The sequence below is a fragment of the Elaeis guineensis genome, chromosome 10 (assembly GCF_000442705.2).
Source record: "Elaeis guineensis isolate ETL-2024a chromosome 10, EG11, whole genome shotgun sequence".
Taxonomy (NCBI): Eukaryota; Viridiplantae; Streptophyta; class Magnoliopsida; order Arecales; family Arecaceae; genus Elaeis; species Elaeis guineensis.
Window position 1 is genome coordinate 19,653,419 of NC_026002.2, and position 11,192 is coordinate 19,664,610.

The 11,192-nt window shown below is 39.2% G+C and overlaps 1 pseudogene; it reads left to right on the forward strand.

Annotated features, from left to right (window-relative positions):
• Nucleotides 1-733: 733 nt before the first annotated feature.
• Nucleotides 734-9,757, forward strand: LOC105052810 (uncharacterized; annotated as a pseudogene).
• Nucleotides 9,758-11,192: the final 1,435 nt, after the last annotated feature.

The following is an 11,192-nucleotide window of genomic DNA, read 5'->3' on the forward strand; positions in this document are numbered from 1 at the left end:
ACCACCCAACATTGCTCCCATCCTAACATTTTTGAGAGTAAGGCTATAAATGAATCGGGTTGACTCATGTCTCAATCTGGCTCAATTCATTTAGATCCAATCCGATCATTTTAAAAAATTCATGGACCCAAATGGGTTCTACAATTGGATTTATGGTTGAGTTTGAATTTAATGAATTTGCACTCGATCCGACCTAAAATTGGTATAACATTAGGATCCAAATATGTTTGAATCTCTAAATTGTAATTGAAGGATTTATGAGTAATTTTTTCAATATAAAGATAGTTTAAAATTATTTTTATATCCTGATTTTTTCATGAATAATATTATTTATTATATATTTTATATAATTAATAGTAATTGATCATATGGTAATTAAAACGTAATTAGTTATATTTTATATAGATTTAATCTAGATCTGAATTTTTTGGATTGGATTTGGATTATATATGGATTTGACCCAATCTGAATAATATATTAGATCAAAAATTTTGGTCAGAGCCGATTCAACGTGATCCGATTTGATCTTTTATTGAGTTTGATCTGGATCAAAAATTAGAACCTGAAAGAGTAATCAAATTGGATTTGAGTCATAATCCGATCCCACCCAACCCATTGCACCTCCGAGAATGTGCAAAGAACAAGCAGCCAGCGTAAGCCAGTAGAGCGGAAATCCTCTGCGGTGTACTGTAGGATGTGGTGTACCGTACCGTCACGTACTGGTCCATGCGATCCACGCCGTGCGCGGCCGCGTGCAGCCGTCCATCGAACGATGGACGGTGCGCACGATGCACGGCACGAGTACCGCAGGGAACCGCGCTCCAACCGGGGAGGATAGCGAACTGAACACACGCACCTCCCGCCGACGATGAATCCGATTGCCGCCATCCACATCCCGCTTCTCAAACCGCCTCCTATCCTTCATCTCCTACCTCTCGTCTCTCTCCCGCTCCCCCCCAACTGCGACACCGATCCCCCCTCCCTCGCCGCCGCGACGGCGGAGGTGGACATGGTCTGCGACCACAACGGCGTGTGGTCCGCGCGGCAGGAGCAGAGGGTGGCGGTCCTGTGGGACATGGACAACAAGCCCCCGCAGGGCCCATCGTGTGAGGCCGCCGTCGCCCTCCGCCACGTCGGGGAGCTCTTCGGCAGCGCCGTCGACATCTCCACCTATGCGAACCGCCACGCTTTCGCCCTCCTTCACCAGTGGGTGCTCGCCCAGCGCCGCGAGCGCCGTCGCCTGGACGCCCTGGAGCGCAAGGTCCTCGCCATCCCCGACGAGCTTACGTGTGCCCCTTCAGCGGCCGCCGCTGCCGTACCTGCCGGGACCTCAAAAAGCACTGCCGCCAGCTCCACGAGCACGAGTGCCAGAGTAAGCTCGCTTGCATGCGCTCCCTCAAAGGTAAGAAGCACCAGCCCTACTGGGAGCGCTTCATCGCTGGGAATCGCAAGTAGGAAGAGGCCGCGCGCGAGCTGCTCACCCCCAAGACCGGGTACGGCCTCGCGTCGGAGCTCCGTCGGGCAGGGGTGTTCGTGCGGTCGGTGGAGGACAAGGCCCAGGCGGCGCATGCAGCACTTCATGCGGCGGGGGATCGACTGGCTCCTCCTCGTCTCCGACGACATCGACTTCTTGGAGATGGTCCAGCGGGTCAGTCCGCACCTTGGTGGCGGATACGGGCGGACGGCGCTGGGCCGGCACGCGTACCTCAGGGTGCCATTGGTCGCGCGTGGAGAACGGCCAGATCGGCGAGGAGGTTTTGTGGCCTTGGCAGAGCAAGGCAGGATCAGGATTTCCGACCATTGATGATTACGACGATAACGATGACCATGATGATTACAATCATAAATACGGTTACGAGGAGGAGGAGAGGGAGGAGGGTTCTTCTCTTCTGTTAATTTTTATGAGGATGATGGTGCTTCAGGAGATCTGGTTGAGGTCGTCGATAAGATTATGGTCGATAGATCTCTAGATCTCGGCCTTTTCGGAGGAGGAGGTATTGGGTGATTGTGGGGATGATAGTTTCCGAATTTTCGAGCCATTATTGCCTGGTGAGGACGTGGTCTGTCACAGTGTGGAAGAGGAGGATGGCTCCATTTGATCAAAGACGGTTAGGTAATTGTAGTTATATTTAAACTGCTGAAGTTTTTGGTTTAGTACTTTCACATATGCATTCAGCTTAGAAATGATGTATGTGGTGTTTGTTGAGAGATGATTATGGATTATGATCGAGTCCATTTGTAGAGTCTTGATGTATTTTTTTTCCTTATTTTTTAATGTTAATTTAGGTCTTTCTAAGTTCTAACTGCAGAATAAAGAGATGATTGTATGTACAGTTCTAAGCAAAGAGATCCAACTTTATTTTTAACTGTGGTGAGTATTACATAAGTTTTTATCCACCTTTTAATATGTAACTTTTATTAGAGCCGTGTCTTCCTCCTTTACCTTTTATTGTCATCAAGACTTGTTCCATCACTTAGTCTTGCTTCTTCTCATGCTTCTAAGCACGTAACTTTCCTCCATTACTTATTATATCCTTTGAACTATTAACTGTTTATAATTTATTATTTTAATCTTTAAAATAGTAGGTAGCTTTCTCCTGCTGACCAAATGGTATAACTTATAAGCCACAGACTCTACCACAACTTTTGTTGGGTCAAATGGCATTTGATCTTAGGCTGGTTGTTTAGTTATTTTGCGGAGTCATCCCTATAGTGTTCTCAATAGTTGCTTATATTTAGATGCAATTATACTTCTGTTTATTGTCATAGGCTAGAGAGGATTATCTGTAGGCATTAGATGCGAATTGCAAAGAACATCTTAAGATTTCGGGCATGTTGGTGACATTAGAAACCAAGAAGGGGCAATAGATGATGGATGAAGGCTACTGAAGGTGAGGGAAGGCCAAACCAAGTGTTTGCTTGAGTCAATGGTCAATGGTTAAACATGAAACAAGTTTTAACAAGATTTATTCATTGCTTGATGGCGGGATTGGTTAAAACACGATATATCGGTCTTGAAATCAGCCTTCGTTGGATTTTTGCTTCCTGCATAAGAATAGCAAAAAGAGCAAAATAATTCACCTAGTGAGCATTCTGGCATGAATTGATAGTCATAGAGCTGGAACTGATGACATGCCTAATTTTTCTCATAAAAAAGGACCAGATTGCAAGACAATATCACAAGAAGTTGATCCATGCTGGTTTATTGCCAGTTGGAGGTCAAATCATTCACAGTAAGCCTCCAAAGTCATCTTATGTGCTTGTACGATCATATTCTAGATTTGAGACTATGAAAGTTGACGAGGGCATGTTTGATGTGTTAGATAGTTGTAATGAATTTGGTGGAGGACTTGGCCTTTATACACCCATTACGATGGACTGTGGCCCTTGGTGCATGCTTTCAAGTCACATGTAACATTGAGTAAACATGAAATGTAAATAAGCAACACTATTTCTAGGACCCAATCCTTTTCCTGATTAAGAAAAAAATCCTGATCTTATCTTCCATGAACGTCCATTATAATTTGGCTTTACTCTTTTTAGTTGAAGCACATGGTTCATGCATACGAGGACCGTGCCACTGCCAAAGGCATCTCATTGTATTGGCTTTTATAGGGATCTTTGAGTTATGCAAGCTTTGATTCTTATAGATTTAAGTGTTAAATTGTTGTCGATCAATTTCAAAGTTATTTGCCATTGGAAAATTCTATATCATCATTTGCTATCCAACCCCCTTTGTGTATCAATGTTTACTCGACACTCTAAATTTAACGTTTCTTAATCTGTTGAACACCTGGGGCTCTCCATCCCAATCTTTGATAATTTCCAGCATCACACTATGATGTAATCATTATTGCATGTCTACTCTTGGCATTTCTACATGAATGCTATTAAGTCCAAGTGCATAACTGTTAACCCTTATTTTGCACACCATTCAAAGAATGACATCAGCCATCCTGGTATGAAGAACTACCAGGAGGTGCCATTTGTAGGAATAACTTTCTAAAGAAGTTGTTTCTGCATTTAACTTCTGAAAGTAGTTATTTGGACACCTAAGAGGAAGCTATTCATGGAGAAAACCACTAGTAACTACTGTTGATAGAAAGCTATTATTGAAATTACCATGCCCTCAATTATAAGTAAGGGAATAACTCATGATCCATGCACACTCTCATCTAATATTGACATTGACATGGATAAGGCTTCGGAGCTGCTTCATTGTGCCTTTTTTTTTTTTGCTTTTCCACTAGAATGAAGGTTCAACATGCACTAGATTATCTTGGTGTTCTTAATTATTTTTTGTTGGTGTTCCAAATTATTTAATATATCAAGTATGTGTGAACTTGGATTGGATGAAGGTTGATTTATTTCCTTTGTTTTGATCTAGTTTTTCTCCTTGATGCTTATTTTAATTTTCTTTTCAATTTAGTCATTTGGCGAATTGAGAAATTCGCATGATCAAGGCAAAATAGAACCCATCTCCCTCTCATTGACTTCTCTATCAACCATAATAGATGAATAATATTTAAATATGTAGACACTTAGACAACATTAGCAAATGTTTTGTCAGTTTTATCAACTTAATCAGAAATTGGTTCAGCTTATTGTTTATTGCATAGGATACATGAATACATTATCAGAAATTGGTTCAGCTCATTGTTTATTGCACAGGATACGTGAATACATATGTACAAAGCCATATATAAGATGGATATGTGTTCCTATGTCCAATGCTTTAAAGATTCCTGTGTTTGATTCTTTGGACATCTAGACAGCTGGCACCTATGTCATGTGCCAAGTAACCTTCTCTCTCTCTCTCTCTCTCTCTCTCATTTTTATTGTTTAAGTGTCATTCAACTCTAGAGTGTTAGTTAGAGCAGCAAGTCTTTCTTGCAACATGAAGCATACATCATCTTCCACAATAACTTGTTAAAACAGGCTTTATACTTTTTTTTCACCATATAATTTAGGAGCTTAAAATCCATCCATTATCAGGCAGGTCTCCTAAGCTTACACTGTTATATCTATTTTCCTTCTATCTGTTGGTTCACTTTCATGTTCGTTTAGAAAGTAGACGGGGCATGCTGGTCAATCCAGTTGTAACTGGTCAAATTCTGGCTGTGTTTAGCCACCCCTGCCCCCTCCCATGCCCGAAATCATGGTATCTGTGGCCACTCTTAACCCCTCCCCCCAATTCTGTTAAAACTTTTCGTTTTAACAGAAATGTTTGATGGACACACAACAAGTGCTCTTTTAGTTTAAATCGAGAAAAGAAGTATTTTGTTTGTCTTAGTTTATAGATTATTAAACTTTCATTGCCTGCAAACACAGGACCTTATAAATGATCTTGTATTCTATTATTTTACTTTTTAGATAATATTTATGTTTTTTTTTGATGACCTTAAACTGAATTGGTAGTTAAAAAATTTCAATTGTCGGTATTATAATAAATTTTCAGTCATTTGTGTAGTCAATGTTGTCAAATCTGCAGACTGCTTTTATTCTTTGTTATTGAGCTCTTTATTCTTTTCATCATCTTAAATAAAAGAGGAAGTTTGACCTTCTAGCTCCAGAAAAAGACATTCATACTGAAAATAAAATATTAAAAAAATCTCGAATTGTACTGCTATGCATCCATCTCCATTTTTCATTCTTACCAGTCCTTAAATAAATAATTTACTTTGCTGAAAATTAAAACAAAAAAATGTTTTAATTTATTCATCTGTCCATCCATCTTCATTTTTTTAAGCTCATTAGTCACTATCTAGAAAAATCTTTTGAATGAATCATGGTAGAATCTCTCATCTTCTTTCACTTTCTTTATATGTAAATAAATAAAAATGAACCTATCTATATATAAGGACTGCAACTTGTAATTAATCCAGTTAAGTGCCACAGCTCATTTAATTATTGTCAAGCACATCATTATTTGCATTTGTGTCTAGATAATACGAAGAAAATTATTCACTTTGACATTTTCAGTATTCTATGTTGGGCCCCTTGGAAAATAATCTTGCTTTGACTCTGTTGCTTATGACTTGAGAACCATATAACATAGTTTGGTTGCTGATGCATTTTGTGTTTCTCAAAAACCCATCGAATCATGGTTTTGCCATACCACCATGTATCGTTCAGTATGATGCGTACTGTCCCATATCAATACTAAACCAGTATAATGTCTCGTACCATACTGACATTCAGTATGCTGCCTTGTATTATACTGAACTGCATATCGGTACTGTAATAAGATGGTATTGGTATAGGGTCTGGTATCAAGACGGTGAACCTTGCATCGAATCCTTTTAATGGTTACTGGGTTTGAGTAGCATTTGTTTGTAAGGAATTGTAGAATAAAATCACATGGTCAGAAATGTGATATTTATGGAGCAGAAGAAAGAGTGAACATATGAAACAATTCTGCTTGGCAAATAGAGACAGATTGATCATGTAGAAGATAATTTAGTGGATGTCTTGATGAAGATTAGGAGGCAACAGTGTGTAAACTATAAAATCCAAACTGACATGTGCCAAGAGTTCAGTGAAACTCAAAAACGTCTTTGGTATCTTATTTTGAAGATGGGCCCTTCTTGCACCATAGGGGTGATTAAAGATACCAGGGGCAAATGGAGGACAGACAGAATTTAACTGAATATTAAATTGTACAGGGAGCATTTCTTAATGACCTAATAGTGGGAGGTGACTCAGAGAATGCCACAGCATAATACCATCATGAGACGTGCCAAGAGTGTGGTGAAACTCGAATGACTACAGTATCTTATTTTAAAGATGGGCCCTTCTTGCACCATAGGGGTGATTAAAGATACTAGAACCAATGATCATCTTTTATTTTCCTCCAGTCATATCAATTGAAAGCATTAAATGGAATGGAGGATGGCCAGAAATTAACTGAAGATCGAATTGTATGGGGAGCATTTCTTAATGACCTAATTTTGGGAGGTGACTCAGAGAATGTGACGGCATGGGAAATAAGCAGTGATAAACCTTTGATTTTGCCTGCTATATGAATGAAACGGCTTGCTACTTTTTGTGGTGTTAATTTAATCATGATGATTCCCATATAATTGCCGGTGACCTTACCACATGCTATAAAGTAAGAGAGAGGGAGGGATTGAATACACATGATTGTATGTAGCACTCTACCTTTCTCATCTCACCCTTGCATGTGGGACCTTGCTTTTGTACTTGTTATATTCTAAATATCTTAAAAAGGACAATTATAGTCCCTATGAGAGAGAAGGAAGAAACTTATTTCATGCTTTGTTTAAAATAAAAAGAAATCTTTGCTTTTGTTTGACTGTTAATGTTGGTAACTTCCAAATTGTATAGACTATTTGTTTTCCAAACTATATATCATATTGCAATCACAAAAGTTCTTCAAATAGTTAAAATTTCCTCTCTTATGAAGTTGTAGAACTTATATGAGGAAAGGCCTATTATCATTTAAGGATGGCTCTTTTTCTGATATAATTTGAAGACAGCCTGTTATCCTTTTACAAGAAGGAAAAATGTAAACGCACTAAAGCAGTTTTCTTACTGCTAGTTCTATTTGGGCAATTAGAATGAGTTTCCCCTTGTTGTTGAATATAATCACTTGGACGAGTTGGCTTAAGTTGTTGAGCCTAATATGCTTTCTCTGTATTTAGACCTAGTCCTCATTATCATAAAACAATGCCTCAATTTGTAGCTGTTGCAGCTGGTACATATGAAAACCAGATGGATGGCAAAAAAATGAGGCAATATATTGGCTGATAGAAGTTTCACAGTGCCATGTATGACTTAGTTGGACTGAGAAACAGTCAGAAAAATGCATGGTTAGGAATCTGAGGCCTTGTAGTTCTTTAATGTAGACGACCTGAAGCATTTATTGTCCAGGACTGACGTGACTAAAATTTCTTTAATGGAATGTTTTCCTATCAGAGGTAAAATCAGAAAAAAAGTGATGCAGCTATTGATGCTTGTCAATAAAGTAAAGAATGGAAGTACAAAAACCTAATATGAACATCGTTGTAATGCAAAAAATGGATATGAACATGGTTTGGGAAATTAGCTGAACACTGCCGTAAAAATTGCACAAGAAATATCAGTAAAATAAAGCTCCAATCAACATGGTCATTATATAATGTTTGGACTATGGTTGTCATCCAAGTAGAGTTGTGACCATTAATCTTTTTCATTGTAGCTAGTACTATGTGCCCTATAATTTGAATACTTGCACCTTACAGAATTCCATCCTCTGTTACATGGCAGCCAAAGAATTCAATAAACTCCTGATGTGTCATTTGGTGGTCAATGTTTCTCTTTTTAGTGTTTCCTTTTGCTTAATACTCGTCGAGAGCACTTCTGATGCATCTTTGCTATTTTTATCTTTCATAGGTATTGGATTTTGGAAAGGCTCTCGAAAGGGTTCGAAATGATAGTTAAGTCTGTATTAGGCTCAATATTGTCACTCCATGCTTATTTGTCTTATATCTTCAACGCTGTCTGGTCAGCCTTTATCAGGTAAGAGCATGAATTGGCTTCCATGGTACTAACTATTGAAGGAAAGCAAAAGACCACGCTGCTTGCCAACATATTTCCCCAGTAAGATTTGAACGGATGAAGATCGCATCAAACAAGTTGAGGTAAGACCTCACTGCAATAACCAAAATAATTTGTCACAAGGTCCATCTTATTCCTTGTTTGTTTTGGAATTTATCTTATTGCTATCAAACGAAGTGTGAAAGGAGAGTTCTTAGTAATTTAGTTGCATTATTGCCATTCTTTGCTGTTTCTTTGGTCACGCATGATTGTCGACAAGTTGATCATATACTATAACGTGAAAAATTTCGTGTTTGGTAGGAGTCAATTTATGACTGGCATCTAATAAATATGCGGGTAAACCTTTATCTTCATGGACACCACACGGATCTGTATTGTTGTATACCAAAATGTTTAATGACCATGATAACAAAGGAGTGAACTTGAGATTGAGTCACCAATACATGCATTATTGGTGCTATAATTTTGTTTTCCAGCTCAAAATGGAAGCAACAAGCAATTGTGCTTGCTCTTCTTTTCTTTTTCTGTCTTGTCTCTTCCTCTTATCATCATTGTTGTTGCAGATTTCCGACTTAGGCCGGATTGGTTGGAGTTAGGTGGCGATCATCAAGGTGATGACAATCAGATCTGCAAAATATATTCTTGGTCGGTATTGGTTCTAGCGGAGACCTTCTAATACTCAAGTCAGAGATTTACAGAACAGATAGAAAGCAGCATCTCCTCCGTTCGGGACTCCAAGATCGACCCAATCGCATCTGCCTTTCCTGCTATAGACTTCTAGAGGTTGGCTGGGATGGTTGCTACTGGGGTGCCTCCTATGCTGGGCATGCTTGCTGCATGGTGTTGACCGCTGCAGCCAATATTTGTACCTAGACGATCAGCATATTAAATTGGTCCTGATTTACTCTCGCAGTCGATTGGAGGACTGCGGAGGTATCTCCAGTTGTGGAGCCGAGATATGAGTTTCGATCGAATTTTCGGCTGATCGACCTACTGTGGTGTTATTAGAACGTCTTAAGAATGTTATTCGCGGTGGCATTGTTGTAGATTTTGTGCTCGTTCTCGAAAAGTGGCACTGACTCTTTTCTCTAGAGCCAATTTATTGATGTAGATTTCCAACTTGAGTCGGATTAGTTAGAGTTGGACGGTGATCAATAAGGCAATGATGATTGGACTTACAAAAATAAGTTTTTAATCAGCGTTGGTTTTGATGGAGATCTTCCAATACTCAAATCAGAAACTTGCAAAACAAATGAGAAAGAGCGTATGAGAGATAGATTGCATATTTTGGAGATCCCTTGATTATCTCTATTAATAGGTCGAGATGAGAGTCATAAAGAGAAAAAGTTGGAGGCCGTCTCAACTTCTTCGATTGTCTCATTTCGGGATTTTCGGACTGATTTCTCAGGATTTGATGATTGTGGTTGCATTATCCGGCTCATGGTTAAATGTTCCTAGCGGTCACATGATTTGAAGGGATATGCAAGATTTTTTGGTCAATCCTTTCAAATTGGTTGATCAAAGCAGAGATTGATCGAAGTAGAGATGGACAGCTGAAGTATGATGATTATAGGAGATAGGGGTCGGTGGTGGATGCACGGGTCGGGGTTGATATATGGGTTGGCGGCTGATGCATGGGTCGGAGGTTGACTTTTGGATCAATCGTGATCAAGATTTGTCAGTGTCTTCATTTTGAAGATCAAAGATTTTTTACCCATAACAGTTATGCTCATGAATGTTGTAAAGTGCAAATCTAGCTTCTGCTAATGGATTTGGTCTATTTGCTAAAAGGACCTATCTCTGTGGCGATCATTTATCATCTTTAACATTGCCAATCTTGTTCCATCGGGAGGAAAAAAAAAGGCCAATCTTGTTTCCTCCGAGTGCTTGAAAGGACCTATGTTTCTAAGCCATGTTATGAGTTAATCATGATTTGACTGGCATCCTCTCAACTTCTGGGATGCTTTTTGAACCCTAATGATGGTATCTCAACCATATTTCTCAAAGAAGAAGGAAAATAAAATAAAAGAATAGGGAATCTTATTGCCAGTGCTCTGGGTCGTGGTCAATTACGGGGCTCTCAGCTTTGGGTGGATCATTATGAACTTCTATTCATTACTTTTTTTAATCAAGGTATAACGTTTAGTGGTTAGCTCAAATCATTATATTAGAGAACCTTACCGAACCCCAAATAGTACTCAAACCGTTATTGACTAAACGAGCAGTTGTCCTGTGTTCATGCTCTGGACTGCTTATTGCAGTTAATTATAGACACATGATTTTACGTATGTAAACAAATTAAAAATACGTGGGTATCATCAAACAATCCATCCTACGTAAGACAGACATATTTAAGTTTTCTAAGTTTCCATCAGCAGTCCAATTTCACTATCAGTTGCATAAAAGTCATCGTTATTACTGCTTTCAAGTTCAAAGCGTTGTCAAAGATTTCGAGTTTGTTGGTGTTTGGATGGGATCACTTATCAGGTCTCTTTGGCTAGGACTGGCAAGATAGGTAGAAGGGTGAAGAGCCGAAGAGGAGGGGAAGCGACTAGGGCTCCATGATTTGCTTTCAATAGGATTAATCTTTTATTTGGTATGAAAGATGGATAGAAAGAAAGATGGACGAAAGG